Here is a 24,319-nt window from a genome sequence, read left to right as displayed (position 1 = left end):
GTTTCATAAGCCACGCTGGGAGATTGGTACAAGCTAGTTCTAAATGTACTCCGTCTTGATCATAACATGGGATTTACGAGGCCAGTCAAGACATTTGTTCCATTTCAATGTTAGTTCCTTTTTTTTTTTTTTTGGAGGAAGTTAAATTAAATTTTGAAAAAGGTTCAAATCCCCTGGCAAGCAAAATTCTCTACTTTGATGCTTCTTAAAAATAACCAATTTAACTAAAAATTTATCAGCTAAGGCTAACTGTGAAACCATTCTTAAATCCTTTGCATATTATCAAGCTCAAACTCTAGAGAGTAACAGCTGTTAATAACTTTAACACGTTTATAATGTACAAATCTGAATTACAAAGATAAGATCCAACACTTTCAACATTTGTTCATTAGCGGTCACATTAATTTAATATCTGATTAAAATACTTGTGAGGATTGCAGCTACTTTCTAAAAAAGCACTTTGTAAAAAAATATTTAGTCTCTCTGACACTAAAGAGTAAACAATACATAATAAGTATGCTAGAAAAGCAATTTCCCAACTTTTGTTGTTGCTTTTGGCTTCCAAAGAACCGTTTTCAGCTGGACCTATACTATTAAGTAGTAGCCTACTTTACAGTGTGATAACTGTCTTTTCTCTCTTTTAAAACAAAAACAAAATAAATCATAGAAGAATTGTTTTGTCCCTATTATCCTTCTGTCTCAGACAAATGCAAAATAATTTTGCTTTGCACACATTTTAGTCTCCAAAACCATACGTTGTTCCAAATTGTGATTCAGAACCAGTAAACTATGATCACGGGGAAAAAAAATGTGACACAGGAGGCAGGGTTCCATTAGGTTCTGCTAAAATCAGAGATTGATTCAATATGTTATAGACTTGTAATTTTATTAACTCTTCTTTTTTTAACCCAGCCCTCATTAATCTGAGCGATTCATATGGGGTAAATCCATTATTGGGTATTAAATATAATATTTCGGTGCAAGTTCCAAATTCAGATTTTCCAGGCCATTAAATGCCAGAAACTTTAAGGCAAGGGTCCAGCAACCTATGGCCCACAGGCTGGATCTGGCCGAGAGAACCATTACATCTGCCTCTGGACACACACGTTCAGCAGCATGTGTCAGCAGGGGACTTGCTGTAGGCGCCCCGCCCTAGGCCAGCACACACAAGTGGCAACAGCAGTCACTGCAGCCAGAAAAGGTTTCCTACCCTTGTTGTAAGGCAGGAGTAGCCAACCAGCGGCACATGGATTGAAGTGGCATGGACAGCCTGTGTTGCATGGTATATGGCAAGCCAGGAAGAGCACAAGCAGCAGAAAACAGAGCAGAACATTGGGCAGGGAGCATATGGCAGGAAGCAGTTTGAGCAGGCAAAGAGGACCGAAGTGGCGCTCAGGGAGCATACAAAGCTAGTTTGTGGCACACGTGTCAAAAAGCTTGCCCACCACTGCTGTAAGGGAAGAGAAGCAGAGAACAGATCAGTCTGTAGCAGCTCTATACAAATACAGTTCCTCTTAGTGTTCACTCACCGCCACTGTGAGATGCAAGAAACTGGCCTAGATAGAGCTGCTGTTTGACCCAATATGGAATTTCTTACATTCATGTGTAATCCCAGCAAGCAAAGATGCACCCGAGTGAGGACATTAAAGCAGGGGCGGGCAATTATTTTGAGCGGAGAGCTGCTTACCCAGTTTTGGCAGGCTGTCAAGGGCTGCATGGGTAGCCCTGCCCCTTGACAGGTGCCCCACCCCCTGGTCACTGTCTTGGGACCAATGTCCCAATGTCTCAAGACCAATGTCCCAGGGCTAGCATTGGTGGGCCCAGACCGGGGCGCAGGCTGGCAGGGGTCCATGGATCTGGGCTGGGCTGCACCAGCAGGAAGGGGGGAGCTGGCCCGGCTCCACAGAGCCCCTGCTGGCTGGGAGACTGCACTCCTGCCTCCCGTTCTGGGCCCCACCAGCACTGGCCCCGGGACACCTGTGCGGGCCCTGTGCTCCCACTGGCTCTCCGCCCGCTCACTCCCAGTGCCCCCTAGCCCTGCGGTACAGGTGGGGGGCAGCACACAGCCCCAACCCCCTGCTTGCCAGCAGGGAAGAAGCTGGTGCTGAGCGCGGGGAAAAAAGTGGTCCCTCAGCTGCCCCATTGCCAGTGTCCCGCGCTGCAGGTGCTCGCAGCCCATGTGGGGCTGTCCGGAGCAGGCACAGGCAGCCCCAGGCAGGCTGCAAGCGACTGCGGCGTAGGGCACTGGCCATGGGGTGGGCAAGGGGCCACTTTTCCCCACGCTCAGCACCAGCGTGTAAACCCGCCCCAATGCCAGCTTGGCAGTGGGGCCAGGTTACAAGGTGGTGCTGAGTGCGGGGGGAGGGAGGGGAAAGCAGGCCCCTCCCCCCCGCCCGGTGCCTTGCGCTGCAGGTGCTCACAGCCCGCATGGGGCTATTCAGAGTGGGCACAGGCAGCCCCACATGGGCTGCAAGCTCCTTCCTTGCCCGGGGTCCTCCCCCCCATTTACCTGAGCTTCCCATGCCACTGGGGCAGCCACATGCTTCCAGCCCAGAAGCCCCAGAAGGGGCTTCTGGCTGGGGGGCAGGGCCAGGCGGGCCCCACTGTTGTTGGAGCCCGTTGGGCTTCCCCTGGGTCCTACTGCCCTTGGTTCCTGTCAAAAATGACAGGAACCAAGGGCAGAGAAATATTAAATTTTTTAGGTTTTTTTTTTTTTTGGGGCCCCGCAGGCTGGATAGAAGAGCTTTGCAGGCTGGATCTGGCCCGCGGGCCGTATTTTGCCCACCCCTGCATTAAAGCCTCACTGAGAACTCTATTCAAATTACATTATAACCTTAAACAGTTTCTGTAGTCCTTCTCTTCAAAAAAATGTAATTACAGGTAAATTAAAAGACATGGTTAACAGAGAAAGAGAGACAGATAGTTGTGCTAGTCAGAAGTCAGGCAGAAGGCAAGGTTGCACTGTATACACTAACTAAATCTAAGATGCTTAAGTTTTCTTAAGCAGCAGCTTTCTTTACCAGATGCTAAGAAGGCACTGCAGGAAGCAGGGCTCTGGATTTAGTTGATCTGTAAAGGTACAAATCTACCCTACCTTATGCCTAAAACTGAAATAGATATATACATACCATTATGCTGGCAAATCTGATTTAAGAGTATGCTATGTGTTCTCAATCAAATTCTGGCAATAAATTACTGTATTTTTATCAATGTTAAAGCTGCCTTTTTAAAATGATCCACTGATCTAGTTATATTTTGTTACATCTGCCGCTTCCTTTTGATTGTATTTCTTGCTTTGACCATCCTGCTTTGCATAGCCCGCTCCCACTGACATGAATTAGCCATGAAGTATGCTTGAAATATACCAATTTAAAAAAAAGAAAGGGGACATTTACACAATGAGGCTATGCAAAACACCACCCATCTGAGAAAAATATTTGAATTTCCCCTCTGCAAAAAAAAATAAAATAAAATAAAATAACTACAGCATTCACAACTGAAATGCATCTCTTCACATTAGTCATTAAAGTCAGTAGCCTCCCTCCAAGACAATGAAATAGATGCATAGTAAGACTAAACTATGTGGAAATAAGGTGCTCCAATTTTGAAAACAGTGTGAAGATAATTAAGTAGAATTTAATTATGTACACAAGTCTATAATACATATATATTACTGAAAATTAGTATCTTGTCATCCATATTGTCTTATTTGTTTCATTTTCTGGAATGTAAGTAACAAATATATTGGAGTACAAAGCTCTCATTACGATTAGAAGTTAATGTTGCTAAGGTCTGCATTCAGAGATCCACAGTTCAGTGCGCAAGAACTCAAAAGGCTGCAAACAAGACAGTACACTGCTTGCTTATAGGCATTTTCTTTTTGAATAATAACAAAAAAAAAACCAAGAGAAAAAGAAAAAAGCGAGAGAGAAAAGAGATCTGAAGAATTTTTAAGAAAGGAAACATTTGCTAGTGCTAAACATTTTCAGAAGAAAAAGCTGACAGTTTAATTTTTTAATTCCCAAAATTTTAATTAAATCTTTTACTTCCTAATTCAAGATAAATTAAATTGAATACATCTATTTACAGAGCCTACATGTCAGTCACAAGTATTTGTCAGCAACCACTTGGTTCTTAGGTAATACCATCTCTCTTGCATTTACTGGTACTAAAAACTGCTAGCATTTTACACCTTGTTTTCCTGGTTTATTAACACCATCTTTAATGTAATTCAAACTTGCCAAGCATGGTAAATGTTTTAGTTTTCCTCAACTGTAACATGTTTCTTCTGCTCCCAACTGTACTTTATTAAAATAGTTTGTACCGGCAAAAAAATGTATTAAGCTAAGGGAAAACTTTTATAATACAACATCAGCACTGCTTTCTTATTAGGGGTCTGATTTTCAGATGTGCAGAGTAATATTTTATTTCCCCAAGCAGAAAGCAGCTGTGACCATCTGAAACCTGAGATCCTGCTCCTGCCTTTGTTTCAAGGTAATGTGCATCATCACAGATCCTCACAGGAAGCAAGAGGCTCCATACTGACTGCTTAGAGGAGTTTTCCATCTATTGACTCCTCTGTGAAATCCTATGAAATATGAACTTTCATTTCTACCTAGGAGAACTTTTACAAACTTTTCTCTGATGCCTGATGAAGGGTGTTTGTGCCCAAAAGCTTGCAATTAAAGAGTTTCTTTTGCAAAAATCTGGTTGGTCTAATCTTATAAAAGATATAATCTCTACTACGAGTCCTGATTGCCTTTTCCTCTAGACCAATACGGCTACAGCCTGGATACCTGAGTAATATCTTATCTTACCAACTTCAAGTAGGATTGTAAATTCCCAGAGCCAATGAAGAATTGGTTCTCTTTTTTTTCCTCCTCCTCTAAAAAAAAAAATCAAACACAGGCTTCCACGGCCAATATACTGTACTTAGAAAGAACACAAGAATAGAAATACCAAGAATACCAAGAGAAGTTTTACAGAATTAGTTTGCAATTAGAATTCAATGGTTGTAACAGAATGCACAACTTGACAATATAAGATCAAGGCAACACATCTTAAAACAAGAACATTTGCTACTGAAAATAGCTCTAAAAAACTGATAAATTTGGGTATGGCTATATTTTTTTTAGCTTTGACATAAAATCAAGCAATACATTTAGGCTATCATTTCCCTACAACACATTCAGAGAGAAAAAAAGTAACTTATCTGGAATTTAACTGAGGCACGACTGCATTCCATTATTATTTTCAGAAGCCGTCAGCACTCAAAAATAGAATTACTCCATTTTGATTTTTAAACCTGTATCTTTGTTTACTAGAAAGGATCACATTCTAGAACAGAGATAAAAGAAGTGCAAGGAAAGGAAATCCAAAAGAAAGGAACCTACAAACACAATCTCTTGCCCAAGTAGCTATCCTCATTAAGTCTGTGTGGTCCTGCATGTAATCCTACGGAGCAATTAAGCAACTAGAAGCTCACTCTTGTATCATGACCTTTGTAGACAGATAACAGAGGTGTGTCAAACACTGATTTGCTGCTCACACAGCACTGACCTCACCTATAGTTTTGTTAATTGTATGTTTTACATGTCGTTAGTAATATTGATACTAATGACTGCATATATTATTGATACAGTGAAAAATAATCTCTTTCCCAACTGCTTATGCATGGAAAAACAATACTCATCACTTGAATTAAACATGTCTAAATCGTTGTTCAAATAAAAAGTCATTAAGTTTAAAAATGAAAATATCAAAAGTTCATATTGTGTCAAAATTCACAAATTATATAGATGAAAATGTAATTTCAATATTAATACTGATAATACAAGATAAATGGTAGAGAAAGCTTGGACCCTCAGTCACCTCTGTAAAAAAGTTGCCAGTGTCTGTAAAGGTGTTTTTGTCAGCTCAATCAATGCAGGAACACAGCAGCAGAACAAGTAAGTAGAGGCACACCAATCAGTCTGATATTGGATCGGTACCGATGAAGTGGCTGATAATTTGGCCGATAAATGCCCATGCGTGTGCACAGCCACAGCGCAGCACACAGGCAGCAAGGAGCCCAGCCCAGCAGAATGGAGAGCTGCTTGCAGCTGGTAAGCCTGGTATGATGGAAGGGAGAGGAGAGAGAAGGGGCATGGGGAGGCAGATCAACACCACCCCCCCACCCTGTGGTGAGGGAAGGAGGGGGCAGGGGCTGCCCAGCTGGGGTGGGGCAAGGGATGGAGCCACAGCTTGTTGGGGGGGGAGGGGGAACTACAGCTCCCACCACTGCGCACACCCTAGGAAGGCGGCAGGGGGGGGATGTGCCCCTAGATTTGTGCATGACAGGGCAGGCAGGCTGCAGCTGTGTGTCAGATTTGTGTCAGAGCATTCCCACTCAACTAAACAGTGAGGCTAGGGACAAACATTCAAAAAGCTGGAGCCTGAATTGATTCAGTCTTTGCAGGTTAGTCTAACCTGCGTAAATTGAACCAATTTGCAAGTGAACAGACATTCACTTTTGACTTTGGAAATGCAGGCATTTTCCTGCCGTGGCACAGGTCAAAAGCCAGGGGGTGCTAGAGTGAGCCCTTAGCTAGAGGGAAACAAAGCTGCGGGGTGGGGGGAGGGGAGCATGGCCCGTGGTCAGGCCCAGGCAGGCCTGAGTGTGACTGGAATGGGGTTTAAGCCCCCACCCAGGCCTGCAGGGACCCCAGCTGGGGTCTGCTTGTTGAGGGATGGGGGAAGCAACCCCTGTCAGGGATCCCAAGCTCCTCCACCCCCGCTCACTTGCAGGCTGGTGGCAGGAGGTGGCCAGCACTGTCCCTCACCCCTTGGGGCCAATCTAGCCCAGGCTGTGTGAGTCAGGCTCCGTAACTAGCAGCGAGTCAGGCTCCATAACTAGCCGTGGCTCCCCCATCCTTGTGGTCGACTGGCTGCTCCTTGGAAGGACACGGCCCTGGGCGCCATGTTGGTGCCCCTGCTGCCTGCAACAGGGGGATTAAATCCCCACTTCCCCCCCAGACTGCTAGCATCTGGCTGCTGCAGCCCCAGGTGCATGGCCTTGGGTGCCTGCACTGGCCCCCCTGCAATGGAGGGGGATTAAACCCCCACTTCCCCTTAGGCTACTGCCACCTTAATGATAAGTTTATGTAGTTTATAGGGTATGTAATAAATGCCCATTAGTCAGTTTAGGCCAGAATTAACAATTAACTAGAATTCCGAGAAATTGAAGCCTAAAAGATTTTAGACAACTAATCAGAAACTGGGGGCCCTAAAGGTTCACCAGTAGTATGGAAAGTCCTAGAAACTGAGGGCACTAAGAGTTCACTGCAGAGGAAAATTCCACTTGGTGGCTAAAGTCTTCCCGCCAATAAATTTTCCGTGACATAATATCCGAGCCCAAATATGGAAGTAGTGACGAATTTGGGAAGGAGGGGCCCACGATGACAACTCACCCGCTATATAAACTATAACCTACTGTCCCAATTTGGAGGTAACTTCACTTGCAGAACACCAAAGGAAGAATTGCAAGTGTAGGCTGGATTAGACTGATCACCTGAACCACCCTCTCCATGAACACGAATCTCTTAGTTCACGCTGAAGCTGCGGAGCGCCCAAGTGGGACCGAAGGAAGGGGACTTAGTCCTATCAGTATTGAGGCCAGCCCATTGAACTGTACTACTGAGGCCAACCCATTGATCTGTACTACTGAGGAATGAAACCATATCATGTTTGGCTTCTCAGAACACTAGGATTGTAAGTATAATATAGTAATAACTTTTCTGATTCAAATTATATAGTTAGTTGTAGTTGTAATTGTTTTAAGGAAGTGCATTTAGAGTATTGTTCTTTTTATATATAATTATCGTGTTTTCGATGTTCATGGTATTTCTTAAAGTAAAGCAATGTTATATGTTTAGTAAGGAATTTTTAAATAAAATTTTGTATAAATTAAGTGTGTAATCATTGTGAAATTGTGCAATTAGCTGAAAATTCCCCCAGCCAGTGCATCAAATGAATCAGTAAGTTGTGTGGGATCTTCTCTATTCCATAACCCACTAGAGAACAGCTACCAGGGTCTGGCCTCTCTCCTGCCTCTGGCAGTGAGGGAGGTAGAGGGCTGGGGGTGCTTGGCAAGGGGCTGTGCTGGCCTCTTCTCACCAGAAGCTGGGCTCGGGGCAGGCAACAGCGGTGCTGGCAGGGGACTATGGAGGGGGCCGCAGCCGCCCCAAATTTTTCCATAGCCCCACCCCCATAGCCCTGCTCCCAGCACCACCTATGCCCACCAAGCACAGCCCTGGCTCTTCCCAGCATGTGGGGGGGATGTGGGGGTTGAGCCAGGGCTGCACCAGGCAGGCGGTGGCGGCACTGGGAGCAGAGCTATTGGGGGGGAGGGGCTACAGCAAAATTTGAGGTGGCTGTAGTCCCCTCCATAGCCCCCCTCCCAGCACCACCACTGCCCGCCCCAAGCCCAGCCCCTGCCAAGAAGGGCCCAGCATAGCCCCAGCAGCACTCCAAACCAGGGTTTCCCACCCCCTTTGTCAGCCAGTCAGAGCAGTGATAGTGCTCTGGGTAGAGAGGATAGGGATGGGGGCAACCCTGCTTGGCTGGAACAGACAGCCTAGCCCAGGTCTGCAGAGCATGCTGGGATGCTGGAAGACTCTGATTAACTTAAAGCAGGAAGGGGTCTGGGACATGAGTTCTATAAACCAGTTTGACCTTAGTCACTTAAGTTTGATACTACATTCAACCAACTACATTCCCCTCTCTCCCCCAAACCGGTTTCAGCCATTTTCAAACTGGTTTATGTGCATTGAACTTATGTTCTGTTACAGATTTAAAGAGTTTCTGATCACTTAAACCGATTTATGTGCAACTTCTGTCCCTAGCCCAGATGGTTAACTGGTCATTCACACTGTAAAACCAAATAACTCCTTTGTGTGGCACTGGCTACAGAGGCTGGTGTGCTGTAACTATGCAAGTTCAATGCGCTGTTAGGTTCAGGCAGCTTAAAAAAAAAAATAAAGTCACAGATCTATCAATGCATGAGTTGTAAGCAGCGTGCTACGTAGTTGAACATAATTTCCAAAATATCAGCATTTCTATTTAGAAGGTCATTAGACTCCATGCATGCAACTAAGATTTGATTATTGTCTTCAAGCTTGTATTTAGCCTGTTGCATTTGACTGATTTTCCCTAAAGATAACATCAGATTGGTTTGTTTTTAAAGGAATACAAGCAAATTCAATTTTGATTGAAAGTAGTTTCAGAGATTAGTAATCTTGGTTCAAAGATGAAGCCTTTATTAGACCAAATAAGAAATTACAAAAAAAAAATCTTTCTTTGGTTGGTCTAATACAGGGGCGGGCAATTATTTTGGGCGGAGGGCCACTTACTGAGTTTTGGCAAGCCATCGAGGGCCACACGATAGGCAGCCAGGGGCAGATAAATATTCATTTTCTAAATTTTTTAGGGGCCCTGCAGGCCGGATAGAATGGCCTGGCGGGCCGCATCCGGCCCCTGGGCCACATTTTGCCCACCTCTGGTCTAATAAAAGGTATCATCTCTGAACCAAGAGTTGTAGAGTTTTGCATTTCTTTTAGACTCAGATCAACATGGCTACCAAATACACCCCTGCAGAGACTAGTGGCATTCCTGCATCCTCCAGCCAATGTGCATTTATAATCTTATTTTCATGTTTGCTTAAGAAGTTTCTCTCCCCTCTATTGCTCACAAAACCCACAAAATCATGACAAAATGATTGGCTACTGAGGAAACAGCTAAATCCAATTATGCTGTCAGATTCAAAAATAAAAAGAAAGATACAGAAACATTTCCTAATCTGCTTTTTAGTCACTTCCTGTAGCAATAATAGATAAAAACAAATTTCAGGCTGAAGTGAAAAAGGCTTTCACCCAACAAGGACACTCCTCCATAGAAATAAATTGCACATTTGAAAGAGCCACCCGGATACCACATAAAGAACTGCTGCAGTACAGAAGAAAACCCCCCACAAATCGCACACCGCTGGTTATGACATATCACTCCTCCCTTGAACCCGTACAGAAAATCCTCAAACAATTGCAACCCATACTAGAAAGAGACCCTATTCTTAAAGAGATCTTCCCAGAGCCACCCATCCTATCCTTCAAACAAGCACCAAACCTTGCTAACCTCATCACAAGAAGCAAACTTCCTCAGGCCCAGAACACACCAAATGGATCCAGACTGTGCCATGACGAGAAATGCAAAACCAGCCAACACATCTCCATCACCCCCACAATTACTACACCCCACAACAGAGCCATCAGCATTCCCAGATCTTACAGCTGCACTTCCAGAAATGTAATCTCTCATCCAATGCACCAAATGCCCCGATAGAAAATATGTAGGAGAGACCAAACAACAACTGCGCACCAGAATGAATGCACACCGGAAATCTGTCAAAGACAGAAATACCCAATTACCGGTGGGGGCACATTTCTCACAAGAAAACCACTCTCTCTCCAATCTCTCAGTCCTGATCCTCAAAGGAAACTTTCAAAACACTTCCCAGAGACGAGCCTATGAACTCCACTTCATCAACCTCCTAGATACTAAAAATCCTGGACTAAATATAGACATTGAATTTATGACACATTATAACCTGCCAAACATCTGACTCCCCAGGTATCTCTCCACTTTCATCCCCCTTCTCTCTCTTTCCCCACCCCCCCCCCTCCTCCCCAGCCCGTCTCTCGCCCATTGACTCCTCAATCTACATTTTCACTGACTACCTGTCATGTATGCATACCAGACCAGCCTCTGACTTCTTTACTTTTCATTCCATCCAGGAAGAGCACACAACTGCTGAAACTTCCTTAGCCTGACGAAGGCAGACAAGGTTCCTTGGGTGAATTTGATATCTTTTATTAGACCAACCCAAATAGTTGGAGAATAGTTATTAAGCCGCCCCTTTTCTCCCCCCTGCCTGTCTCTCACCCATTGACTCCTCAATCTACATTTTCACTGATTACCTGTCTTGCATACATACCAGACCAGCCTCTGGCTTCTTTACTTTTCATTCCATCCAGGAAGATCACACACCAACTGCTGAAATTTCCTTAGCCTGACGAAGGGTTTTTGAACCCGAAAGCTTGCTTAATAATTTTTTTCCAACTATTTAAAGTTGGTCTAATAAAAGATATCAGATTCACCCAAAGAACCTTGTCTGCCTATGTCCTTAGACCAACATAGCTACAACCTACACCCCTGAAGGCAGAAGTGTAGAATTTTTCAGTGGCATTGCCCCTTTCAGCAGTGTTATTCATTCTATGGACTATTTGATAAAACCAGTAGCATTCAGCCTGTTTAACCCCACCACATTTCAAATCAAACTAAGGCCCCTTTTGAGCAAATACATTCCTCTGAACATGCCCTTGTGGGGTGTTCCACTAACATCACTAAGGATCCATCAGATTAATCTGAATGCAGGATCAGTCTCTAAAATAAGAATTCCAGGGCATTTTTATTATCTAAGTGGGTGACTATGAAGAATTATCAGTGTTACAGCAGTGGTCCTAAGTAGTAAAGCAGGCACTCTAATACACTTATTCAAATACAGGCAACCTGCACTTAATGATGTTTCACTTAGCACTATTTCGCTATAACGCTTGTTTTACATTGATGCCCGATTCCACTTGGCGCTTAGCGAGTTTCATTACCCTCACAGGCATCAATCATACAGCTGGCAGCAGAGAGCTTACACTAGCACCACAGCACATTGGCGGCGCGCAGCCTCGTTGTGCAATTTAGCACCAGTTTGTTTGTGTTGCCATCTTGGTTCATCCAAAAAAAATTGGTTTTGCTTGATGCTATTCCACTTACCACTTGTTTTTTTTGGGAACCAATTAAGAGCGCTAAGTGGGGGTTGCCTGTACTACTAACTTTGCCCTCTGAGAAAATTCTCACAGCTTGGAGGACATATGTTTCTTTGTCCATACCTGTGATACTAGGTAAGAGGAAGATCAAACCTGTAATCAGCAACAGTTAATTGGCTACACCAATTAGACACCGATTCTCTTCTGCCTCTTTTCCAGATTACTGAGGAAAAGAGAAGTTTCAGTGCAATGATCAGAAAAAAGTTACTCCAGTACAGGATAGAAATTAAGTAAACAAAAGAACTGTAAAACTCTACAAAAGAAACATCTTGAAAAAGATTTGATTAGGGAAAATAATAAGAGACCAACTGATTGATCAATTAATCCTACTTGGGTAACTAGCTTGTTGGAAACCTTTTCAGATCTTACTGCCATGACCACAAAGGAAAATTCTGGGGAAGTTAATTTTTGCCAAATATAAATTTGGTGTCAGAAATCCATGCTATATAGACACTTAAATAATTTACTCAACAAAACTGGCCTGAAATACAGAAAACAAAGACCATCTGAAGACAACGATTTTTCCTGTTGAAATGTGGCAAGATAACAGACAAACATCTTTTCAAAACAGTCCTTATTTTACACAAACGTTTTGGAGAGGAACAACTAATAATACATAAAACATTTGCCAATACAAAATGAAGTACAGTAAAAAAAAATTCTTACATATCCAGAGGGATTAATATTTTTAGATTGGATCAGTAATTTAAAAAGCAGGGAAAAATCTTTATTACAGCCAAACACCCACTCTGAAGCTATTATTCAAAATATTCTATGCATGGAATAATCATTCCCATATCCGAGTAAAAAATCCTATTATGTAGATCTGGCCAGGGAACTTTTCTGTCCAGAAATAGGATAAAGACGTCACATTTTTGCAAACCCACTCTAAAATATATTGGTTTGGGCCAACTGAAAAGTTTGATTTTGAGATTATTAAAGTAGCTTTTTTCAATTTTGATTTTTTTTTACTATTAACAGTTTACGCTTTAAAATTAAAGAATTGTTTTAAATTAGAAATGGATTTAGACTATATCAAAAGAGAATATTAAGAAATCAAACCTTCAGAAAAAGGTTTTTGAAAAGAAATATTAATTGAAATAGAGCATTTTCCACATTTTTGGTTTAAATCAACTGACATATTTCCATATTAAGAAAATGAAACATTCTCAAGCAGCATCGTAATCATGTAAACCCTATATAGAGCTGCACTTAAAGAAAAACACATTTGGATACTTTAACAAAAGATAATATAAAAACCAAACCCACATTTTACAGCTTAGCAAAACAAGAACTTGAATATAACAATATTTACTCTTGCAGTGTCACTGCCCAAGAGAGATGTGGGGGGTGGAAAAAAGATTTTAAGGGAAATGCCTTAACTCAAAATATATACTGGATATGTGGAATAAGATGTGAAATAAGACCATAGAACTCTTAACATGAATGAGCTCAACTAGATATTTTTATGCTGCAAAACCTTAAAGAAAGTATGTAGGGACATCTAAAACAGTTTTCAAAAAGAAAACAAGCTAATTAGACCAAATAAGGTTCTCCATTTTTAGCACTTTTATATACTTTTACCTTTAACTTTCACCCTAGTCACAATTCATCAGGACTGCCAAATTTATGAAGCTGAAGCAAAATTCACCCTCATCACAGGAGCCCTCAAGAAGAGAATAAGAACCTGATTTCTTCAAATCCATACATCAGTAAAGAACATTTTGCAATCAGTTGTAACAAAGCTACATTTTTCCTTTTCTGAAGTTCTATTAATAAGGAACTTGTTGCTCATGCTTCTCCAGCCAGCTTTGCTTTAAACAGTCCTTGTGAGAGAAGTCAACCTAGTTCCCTTCATAAGTTTAGATCTAAGGAAATTGTTCTCTACTACCTCAACTTTTACCCATGTTTAAAATGAATAATAGCATAACTAAGGGAAGTAGGACGAAGGGCAGTTTATCAAGGCTGTTTGAAAAAAAAAAAACAAACCCCAAAAAACACCACCAACAACAACATTTTAAAGTGCAAGTGATATTAAAATTAGCAGCTTCTGCTTCTTTGCTTTGGCACAAGGACCTCTTCTACTAACAGTTTCTTGAATGCATGCTATCAACATCTGAATGCTCACAGTGATAAGTTAAATAAATGCAAATGAATTAGATGAAAAGGTTAACCAAGTATATAAATTACCATAAAGCAAGAACTACACTAAGTGTATTTTACCTGGCATTTACTAACATAATGCATATATTATTTTTTTCTAATTTGGCACAATCTACAGGCGCACACAACCAAAAATGAGCTTAATTTACCATGCAAAAACAGCTAAAACTGTTTATCAACTTGCAAAAGTGCTTTGCTATGCCCTCCTCCAACAAAGGAAAAGAGGGAAGCAACAGACCTTGTAATATGCTTTGTAGGTCAAGCAAACTTTAGTTTTACTGGACCAAGGGTGAAGAAAATTCCGGAGCTAAGGCTCTCCCCTGAGAATGTCCTGTCTCCAGACTATAGATATACAAATGTAGGGGTTAGTAGCTCCAGTTTTCCAGATTCTCTCTAATGTCAGATTAGGCACAAAGGACATGCAAGCCTCTGCAAGGCACTAGGTATAAGCCATAAAGGGCTTTACTGATTAATACCAACACCTAGAAGAAACCTGAAAAACTGAGCCAGCAGTCTCTGGTGCATAAGTGGAGCATGGTCTTTCTTAATCCTCAATGAGCAGGAAGCCATGTAGTGAGCATGCTTGTTATTACCCTGAAATAGAATAGTTTTTTGATAGCATACTGTTAGGTTAACAATAATTTGGATTATTAAGAAGTATTAGCTTTGCAGCTGAATATAAGGCATGACCTGTGGCCTAGCAATGCCGCTGACCACAAGGTAGAATGATAGCTAAGCCTTTGCTTGTGTCAAATAATCATTTTAACTGTGTTAAGCATTTTCTGAGTAAAATGCAGCAAGTGAATCTGTCTGTGTGTTGTAAACCAGATATAGCAAGGAACAAGATAAGACAAAGAAGCCATTGTTCAAAGTACAGTGATCATGTCCTTAAGAAGCATCTACCACTGCAAGTTCTTGCTAATGTAGTGCGCAGGTTTGTTATTACCCTGAAATAGAATAGTTTTCTGATAGCATACTGTTAGGTTTACAATAATTTGGATTATTAAGAAGTATTAGCTTTGCAGCTGAATACAAGGCATGACCTGTGGCCTAGCAATGCAGCTGACCACAAGGCAGAATGATAGCTAAGCCTTTGCTTGTGTCAAATAATCATTTTAACTATATTAAGCATTTTCTGAGTTAAAAAGTGGATCTGTGTCTGTGTGCTGAAAAATCAGCTACAGCAAGAAGTAAGATAAGACAGGGAAGCCATTGTTCTGGGTGCGGTGGTTGTGTCCTTGAGAAGTATCTACTACTGTGTAAGGTTTTGCTAACATATTATAATGTTACTGTTACTTAACTTTTAGCTTTTAATAAGTGCTAGTTCAGCTTAATAAAAATATGCTGTTACAAAGATTTATAAAGCACCGCCAAGTATTGCTTTTTTGTTAACCATGTAGTCTTGCCTTGTTGTAATAAATATAAAAGATCGCCTCACCCTTGGGGGGGGGCCATTTTGCCTTTTGCTGGCTTTATGGTCTTTGCTCGAGCAAATAAACAGCTGTCTTTCTTTACCTGCGTTGTCTGTCTATCAAATTACAGCTAAACAATGAACCTTAGGGAGGTTTCTCCCACCACACTAACATATCATAATATTACTGTTAATTAACTTTTAGCTTTTAAAAAATGCTAGTTCAGCTTAATAAAAATATGCTGTTATAAAGATTTATAAAGCACCGCCCAAGTATTGCTTTTGTTAACCCTGTAGTCTTGCCTTATTATAAAAAGTATAAAAGATCGCCTCACCCTTGGGGGGGGGCCATTTTGCCTCTTTGCTGGCTTCATGGTCTTTGCTCGAGCAAATAAATGACTGTCAGTTCTTTACCCGCGTTGTCTGGTCCCTATTGCAGCTAGATAATGAACTTTAGGGAGTTTTCTCCCACCACAATTTGGCACCCCAGATGGGACCCGTCTAGCTTGGAGCCTTTGGAGACCTCTACCCCCTGACACCCCAGCACGCACCAAGTGAGCTCACCTATTTGGGTCAGTCTCGGGAAGTGGATGGTCCCCTCAGGACCAATAAGGCAGGATCCTCCCGGCGACCACCCAAGTCCTGAGCCTGTAGATAGATCAAAGCATCCCTGTCGAGACTCAACTTCCCCGAACACTGATCCAACTCCCATAGCTTATCATACCTGACAACGAGTACCTGCCCCTAGCCTTCTGGCTCCCCTAAGAGCATACCTTGTGCCTGGCGCGGGTGGAAAAGTTATCAGTTGCTGAAAACACACTCCGTTCTCCACCACCGACCTCTTAAAAACTGGCAAGAAAACACCCCCAGGCTCAAAGATAAAACTACAAACTGATCCAAAGTGACAGCTACTGTTCAGGGTCCTGAAGAACACCCTTCAGACTACTTTAAAAGACTCTGTAAAGCTATACGCCAGTATGAAAACATGAACCCCAAGACACCTGCCACTTTGCCTGTGTTAAGACTTGTGTTCGTAAGTCAGGCTAGTGAAGATATTAAAAAGAAGCTCCAACATGACACTGAAGGTGTTGAGAATAAATCCATGACAAAAAAATCTTAGCCATTGCTACTAAAACTTTTAATGGAAGAGAAAAAAAAAAGGAAAAAAGAAAAACAAAAGATGCAGAAGAACCAGTCTTTTAAGATCATAAAGCTGCCCGCAGCTTACTTCTCTGCACAATTAGATCCAGTGGCAAAGGGGGAAGTAGATTGCCTTTGCACAGTAGCAGCAGCTGCAACAATAGTAAAAAAAGCCCAGGAATTAATCCTTGGATACCCCTTATCCTGAAGGCTCCACACAGAGTCCCTCCTCCTCCAGAAAAATACTCAACATTTTTCTCATCAGAGAATGAACAAATGAACAAATAGAAAACCACACTTTTAATGGCTACAAACCTGGTCATAGAGAAATGCAATACCCTGAATCCAGCTACTTTATTACCTCTACCCAGCGATGGGGAACCAGACTCCCACGATTGCCTTCAAGTTGCAGCATTTTCAGACAAACCCAGGGCAGATCTCAGTGACTTACCCTTAGACAACCCTGACTTAATTTTTTATGTAAATAGCTCTTCAAAAATAGTCAACGGAGTTAGAAAAATGAGTTATGCAGTAATAACTCCATTTGAAGTACTTAAAGCTAAACCACTGCCTGAGCAGTTCGGCACGGTAGCAGACTGTGACTTCCAACTTGTGCCGTGCCCTGGTCCCTCACCAGGCTGCTTTTGTTTTTTCTCAGAGTGAAATGCCAAAAGTTTTTGCATGTGTTCTATGAAACAGGGAAGAGTAGAACATGTGTTCTATGAGACAGGGAAGAGTAGAACTGCTCGTTTCTCAAGAGCTATATGGAATGTTAGGCATGATGTATATTACTGCGAAAGTGTTTGTCACGGTGTGAAGTTCTGAATGTCCTGGAATGGTTTCTCTTTACTGAGATTGGGGGGGGGGGGGGGGGGGGGGTTCTTTCTGTACCTGATCTTTTGTGAAATAAAGTAGTTAAAAAGGATAGAATATGGTGATTGCCGGACGGAAGAATAGCGCTACCTAAAGCAGCCCTTAAACCTTATCTACAACAACTTCACCAAAGCAAGCTTTTAAGTTGCAAAAAAATTTGCTGCTATCACTAATAGACTGTTCTACGCACCCGGAGTCTACCAGGAAGCAAAAAGGCTTTTAGAACACTGCAGTATATGTAAAAGTTTAATATCAAAGGAGAAAAATCAGGACCCCCTGGAGCCCGCCCCTGGGCTTATACTCCCTTTGAAAGACTACAAATAGATTTTGCTGATATGCCTAAAGACAATGGGTACAGAAATCTCCTAGTAATTGTTGACCAACTCACGGGGTGGGTAGAAGCCTTCCCCACCAGAAGAGCTACAGCACAACAAGTAGTAAAAATACTCCTTAACGAAATTATACCCAGGTTTGGTCCACCACGTATCATTGAAAGCGATCAAGGATCACATTTTACTGCTGACTTAAATAAAACACTGACTAGCTGCCTAGGAATAGAATGGAAATTCCATAACTCTTGGCACCCAGAAAGCTCAGGACAAGTAGAAAGAATGAATCAGACCCTGAAACAAAAAATTAAAAAGCTATGTGCTGAGAGTGGGTTAAAATGGGCTAAGACTCTCCCACTGGCTCTTATGTCCATCAGGATCAACCCCCACGAAAAAACTAAAGCTTAGCCCTTACGAGCTGCTGTTTGGACACCCTGTTCCCCAACATTTCCCCTTACTACCGGCTCACACTTCTTCTCTTTTAGGCGATGAAAGACTCACCTCTTATATTTTATCTCTACAGTCTCAGTTAAAATCTCTCCATAGGTATGCTGCTTTAAGCCAACCTTTACCTGCCAATGTCCCAGCACATTGCATCCAGCCTGGAGACTGGGTGTATGTGAAAACTTAGAAATGGTGTCCCCTTAAACCTAAGTGGCAAGGACCGTATCAAGTCCTCCTCACCTCCCACACCGCCATAAAAGTAGCTCCAATGCAAGCTTCCCTGACCTAAAAAAGGGAAACCAGAAGACGACTGCGGACTTTGCGGGAGCACTGCACACCCACCTGACTGCGACAAGGGTGAGCCAGAAGCAGACGAAAAAATAAAAACAAACACCTCCTGGACCTACAGCCCATTAGATAATATAAAACTCAAACTAATCAAAGTCCACTAATAAACTGTCACCCTTTTGGAGTCCTGACCAGCCCAGAGAACACTAAACTCCAAGTACTGCATCCTTTAGACACTTTTAGATCAGCCAAAACCAAGCACTTTGAAGACTGTAACATGCCCCAGAAGATCAGTTATTGGAGCTGCAGGGTTTTTCATACTGTTTGTGCTGATTTTGTTATAATATGGCTTTTATAACTATGTTATTTCTAATCTTTCTCTTTGCTGGAAAAATAAGTCTCTCACAGGGGTCAGCTATAGCTACCAGTTGCTGCCGATGTGCTAATCCTGGTGCCCGAGGTTTTCCTGTCTAAATAAGCAATTCAATCAAACTCTCTGAAATAGATGGGAAGGTCAACATTGCCCGTTAGTATCCTCCCTCACATTGCTGTAGTTCAGCAAAAGTCCGAATATTTACTTATAGAACAGAATATTGTGTAAAGCCTAGCCACCCAGTTTTCAGACAATTTGCAGAGTCTCCTCAGACTAAGGCTACTCTTAAACCTACTGCTGCCCATATCTCTGATAACAATATGTACCTCCAATACGTTGAGAGAGCCACTAAAGCAGAAAACCAAAGTAACTGTTGGGTGTGCACTCATTTTCCTCTCCACACCCAAGGAGGCATTCCCATGACTCCCATCCCCTTGGGCCCCATCGAGTCACTTTTAAACCCCTCTAATAACCAAGCTTGGGACCAAAGTCAGCAGGAGTTCCTTTTAGTAAAGCCTGTTGTTAGAGATTAGTGTATCTATATAAACTGCTCAGTATCAAACTGCATCAATTTAGGCACCAGCATATGTCACCACTATTTTACTAGTTCAATTGTAATAATGATACAACAACTCCTACCTGTTGCAGCTCTTACAATAATTTATACAGCAGCAAAATTTTAACCAAGGGCACTAATCCTATTTGTACCCCCATCTCCTCTTTAAATAATACTTTATAGTATTGTTTATACACTGATACCTCCCGGGGACAATGCTTCTTCAATAAAACTGCAAATCCTTCCTTTAAATCAAAGGGTGAGCACGGAGTGTTAGAACTAGGAAATAGTGGCCAAATACCTCCTAAGTATTCAAACCTTGCTGCTTTCAAAGAACAATACTGGGTCTGTGGCTCCCACGCCTATCATAAAATCCCTGCCAAAGAAAAAGGTATCTGCTATCTGGCACTGCTAAAACCCTCAACGTCCTTCGCCACGCACCTTCCACGGGGCAGGTGGCGAAACAACAGGGATTTACAAGAAAGCTGTGATATAATAGACAAATATCAAAAAGCTCAACTTACCAAGGGAGTATTACTCAGGTGTTCCCTTGCAAGTATGCTCCCAGGAATAGACACTGTGTGTCTTGGAAAATTTACATTATGCCTCCAAGCTGTGATAAAAATCATAGCTCACAAATTCAGCAAAGGTCACAAAGACCTCTCAAAGGCCGTTGCTGCCTTGGCTAACACCCAAAAAGAACTCCGACAAATAATAATTCAAAACTGTATAGCCCTTGATTTTCTCCTCGCTGCTCAAGGGGAAGCTTGTGCTGTTATCGGACCAGAATGTTGTGCATGGGTTAACAGCTCTTTTACCATAGTACAAACCTACCTCAATGATACAGCTGTCCATACCCAAAAAGCCAAATATATAGCTAAAATCCCCAAAGATACATCTCTTAGTTAGCTCACTAATTAGTTGCCTTCCCTTACAAGATGGCCTAGACCTTTTGTATTAAGCTTAATCGAAATTGTTATAACTATAATCTGCCTGTTGTGCTGTTTTCAGTGTTTACGCTCTCTAGGACAACAGTTTATACAAAGGCAAGTAAAAATGTATGGTCAGTTTATACAAATATCCAACATCAATCATCAAAACCTAACCCCACAAAAAGTTGAATACCTAAAAGTGTGTTCCAAAATTTCCTCTGGAAAATTGGAACAAAGTGGGGATTGTAGTGAGCATGTTTGTTATTACCCTGAAATAGAATAGTTTTCTGATAGCATACTGTTAGGTTAACAATAATTTGGATTATTAAGAAGTATTAGCTTTGCAGCTGAATACAAGGCATGACCTGTGGCCTAGCAATGCCGCTGACCACAAGGCAGAATGATAGCTAAGCCTTTGCTTGTGTCAAATAATCATTTTAACTGTATTAAGCATTTTCTGAGTAAAATGCAGCAAGTGAATCTGTGTCTATGTGTTGTAAACCAGATACAGCAAGGAACAAGATAAGACAAAGAAGCCATTGTTCTAAGTACAGTGATCATGTCCTTAAGAAGTATCTACCACTGCAAGTTCTTGCTAATGTATCATAATATTACTGTTACTTCACTTTTAGCTTTTAAAAAATGCTAGCTCAGCTTAATAAAAATATGCTGTTAGAAAGATTTATAAAGCACCGCCCAAGTACTGCTTTTGTTAACCTTGTGGTCTTGCCTTATTATAAAAAGTATAAAAGATCGCCTCACCCTTGAGAGGGGGGCCATTTTGCCTCTTTGCTGGCTTAATGGTCTTTGCTCGAGCAAATAAATGACTGTCAGTTCTTTACCCGCGTTGTCTGGTCCCTATTGCAGCTAGATAACGAACTTTAGGGAGTTTTCTCCCACCACAGCCATATTCCACATTAGCTAACATTTCCAAATGGTCTTTGAGGACAGTCTTGCACAGAGAGCACTCCAATAATGTAATGGCAATATCTTTTATGTTGGCAAGCTGACAATCAAATGTTAGCTAATTGCAGAAGTCAAATAGTGCTGAGGTCTACATGTCCCTTTTACAGTGCAATCAGGTTAAATACAATATTTTTGTCACAGAATCATAGAAGATTAGGGCTGGAAGGGACCTCAAGAGGTCATCGAGTCCAGTGTTTCTCAGTGCATGGGTCACAAGAATATATGAAACGGTTGCGAACAAACTTAAAAAAATGGATCAACAACTTTAAAAATAGATTCTCCTTTAAGAGAAAAAACTGCGGGAATTGGTGGCTTTTCCCTTGGAGGCTGGTAGAGTTGCAGCCTGTGAGGGGCTGCTTGGGACCTCCTCATATCCTCCCCCACACTGGGGGTCTGGGGCCTGGAGGCAGGGAGCAGAGGGTCGGGAGTGAGGGGCACTGGGTTGGGACTAACCACTGATATTTACAAATAGGTCCTAGTACAAAAAAGGTTGAGTACCAGTGATCTAGTCTAGCGCCTTGCTCGAAGCAGGACCATTCCCAACTATATCATCCCAGCCAAGGCTTTGTCTACCTGGCTCTTAAAAACCCCTAAAGTTGGAGACTCCACCCTTTTAACTGGTAGGCCAGACATTGATGTGATGTACAGAGAACATACAATTTTAATTCAAATGGAAATACCCACTAAAACGGTAACTTTAGTGATAACATATAACCATTGTGCCCGTCTCCACTCAATGATCCGGTCCCACGCTGCCTTTGCCTGGGCAACTGGTCTTACTAGCCTAGGACTCTCGTGTGGACCCCATAGGGCTTCTTGATGACCTGCTGGGTATCCCCCAAACTCACCTGCCACGACTTCAGATGGTTCTCCAGTGGAGGGGGTCCCCTCGGAGGATGCCTCCAGAGTTGTCACGTGTCTTGGCAGATGCCTACGGGGCTCCAGCCTCTCCTACACGTCAGCCACATGCCAACCTATGAGACGAGCCTCAGGATCTTTTACGACTGGCCCCTTCTGATGTCTTCCCCGGTACCCACATGTCCTCCTCCACAGACCAGCACCTTGGGCTCTAGCCAGAGCTGGAGGGTCTGGTGATGCTCTGCCTTCAGGGCTACCTCTCTTGATGCCCTGCGCGTTCCATGATGGATGCTGTTGATTCCCGCTGCGTTCTCACGTGGTCTTCCGTCTCCGAACAGGGTCTCCAATTCCCTGAGCCTGGTGTAGTGTGCTAGGCTCCCCTGCTCTAGACAGGGAACAGAATAGATCTAACTAAGAAAGAAAAGCACGAACTGAACGCTCACCACCGGAGAAGCCCCACGTCACGGGAACAACCCAATGTGGAAAAAAAAAAAAAAAAAAAAAAGAATAACAACAAGAAACGCGAGAAGGAAGAGACAAGAAAGAAAAGCAAAGTAAAGAGGGGTAACCATGGGGAGAGTCATGTGCCCCCTTCGCCCCTAATGCCCCTAAGCTGGTGCATCCCCTGGGCTGGGGCCTATGCCTTCACCCTGGCTGGGGTCTCTCCTATCCCCTCTGGGATCCGCCTCTCCCTTAAGGTCGCGGCACCTGCCACCTCTGACCAGAGCTCCCTTGCCAGCTCTTCTTGCTGCCACTGCCAGCCTCCCTTCCGGCTCGTCTGATCCCCGCGGGTCTTCCCCAGTGCAGAGATCCCCGACAGCACCTGCAGCTGACACCGCCACCGGCTTACCTACCGGCCCCTTTGATCTTTCCCAGTCTTCCCGGCACAGAGATCCTCCGCAGTTCCCGCTGCTGCCGCTACTGCTGGCCGAGGCAGCTAGACGCACTCCACTCGGCGGTTCCCCACTGCTCCTCCTACACTCAGCGCGCCCCCACCTGTGCTCCTGGGGCCAGTTTTTTAACTTTTTTAACCAGTTTTTTAACTTTGCCAGGTGACGCCTCTTTGTGACGTCACCCGGCTTCAGCTGGAGATAGGCGCGACTGACAAACTGCTCGGGTGGTTTTCTCTGGTGCGCTTCCTTGTTTCTCTGGACCCCTGCCCTGCAACAGGTAGGGTTTTTTCTTCTTTTACTTTCAACTGGGGTCTGCCTCTGGACGAAGCTTCCCCCTTCGTCAGCCCTACATCCCTGTGACACCATTTAATATTCTAAAAAGCTACCTAGCCAGGTAACCAGCTATTGTAGATGCAACTATGAATAGTACCAAAACATAACACATTTATGAATTTCCATCTGTTTTACATTTTACTATTATAAGACAATGCTTCTCCTAGTTTTCTGCATTTTCAAAGGAGAAATAAAGGAATTAGGTTCATAATTTGTTCATATTTTCCTACCCTATTCCCTGGCAATTAACAAGATCCTTTTGTTTTCAGAGTAGGTTTAACTCCAAAGTACTACACATCCCAGCATACGATACTTAGCATGTATTCACATTCTTTGATGATGGCACTTACCCTAACACTTCTCAAGAGACTATATTCATATCCCAGAACGCTCCCAGTGCAGCCTATTCATAACCACCAGCCTAAACTTCTCCTTTTACAGAATACTTTGTGTGAACAAAAGTCACTTATCAAGTAATGAAAATGCTTCATCTCCAATAAAACCTCTTCCTGCTACCTGCCTATCACTCTTTCCACACAAACCAACAGTCAGTTCCAGCATAATAGTTTTTCATCTGAATAAAAGGCACTGGGGGGAGTCTTCTATCTGTTTTCTGCATTTTATCTTTCCAAAGTCTGAAGTATCCTCACTTACGTTACAAATAACAGTGCCCACAGTGGTTCAATTAAAAGAGGGCCCACAAGGCTTTTCAGAAGCAACCCTGCATACATACAATAAATGTTCTGCCTCTGGAAAGCTTCCCCTCTTTAGAAGGGTGTAGGTTGTAGCCGTGTTGGTCTAATGACATAGGCAGACGAGGTTCTTCGGGCGAATCTGATATCTTTTAT

The 24,319-nt window shown here is 42.7% G+C and overlaps 1 long non-coding RNA gene across 2 annotated transcripts in view; it reads right to left on the bottom strand.

The window, feature by feature from the left end:
* Positions 1-23,224, bottom strand: part of LOC132251172 (uncharacterized) — a 34,827-nt gene extending 11,603 nt beyond the window's left edge. Inside the window, exons 1-2 of one of the 2 annotated variants that reach the window (XR_009463047.1) lie at positions 23,100-23,224; positions 22,236-22,630 (exon numbers count right to left, since the gene is read on the bottom strand). This is a non-coding gene — a long non-coding RNA (uncharacterized LOC132251172). The remainder of the gene's footprint in view (positions 1-22,235; positions 22,631-23,099) is intronic. The other variant, XR_009463046.1, reaches the window with a different exon arrangement.
* Positions 23,225-24,319: the final 1,095 nt, after the last annotated feature.

This window comes from Alligator mississippiensis, chromosome 6 (assembly GCF_030867095.1).
Source record: "Alligator mississippiensis isolate rAllMis1 chromosome 6, rAllMis1, whole genome shotgun sequence".
Taxonomy (NCBI): Eukaryota; Metazoa; Chordata; order Crocodylia; family Alligatoridae; genus Alligator; species Alligator mississippiensis.
This window is presented reverse-complemented; position numbering and strand designations above follow the sequence as displayed.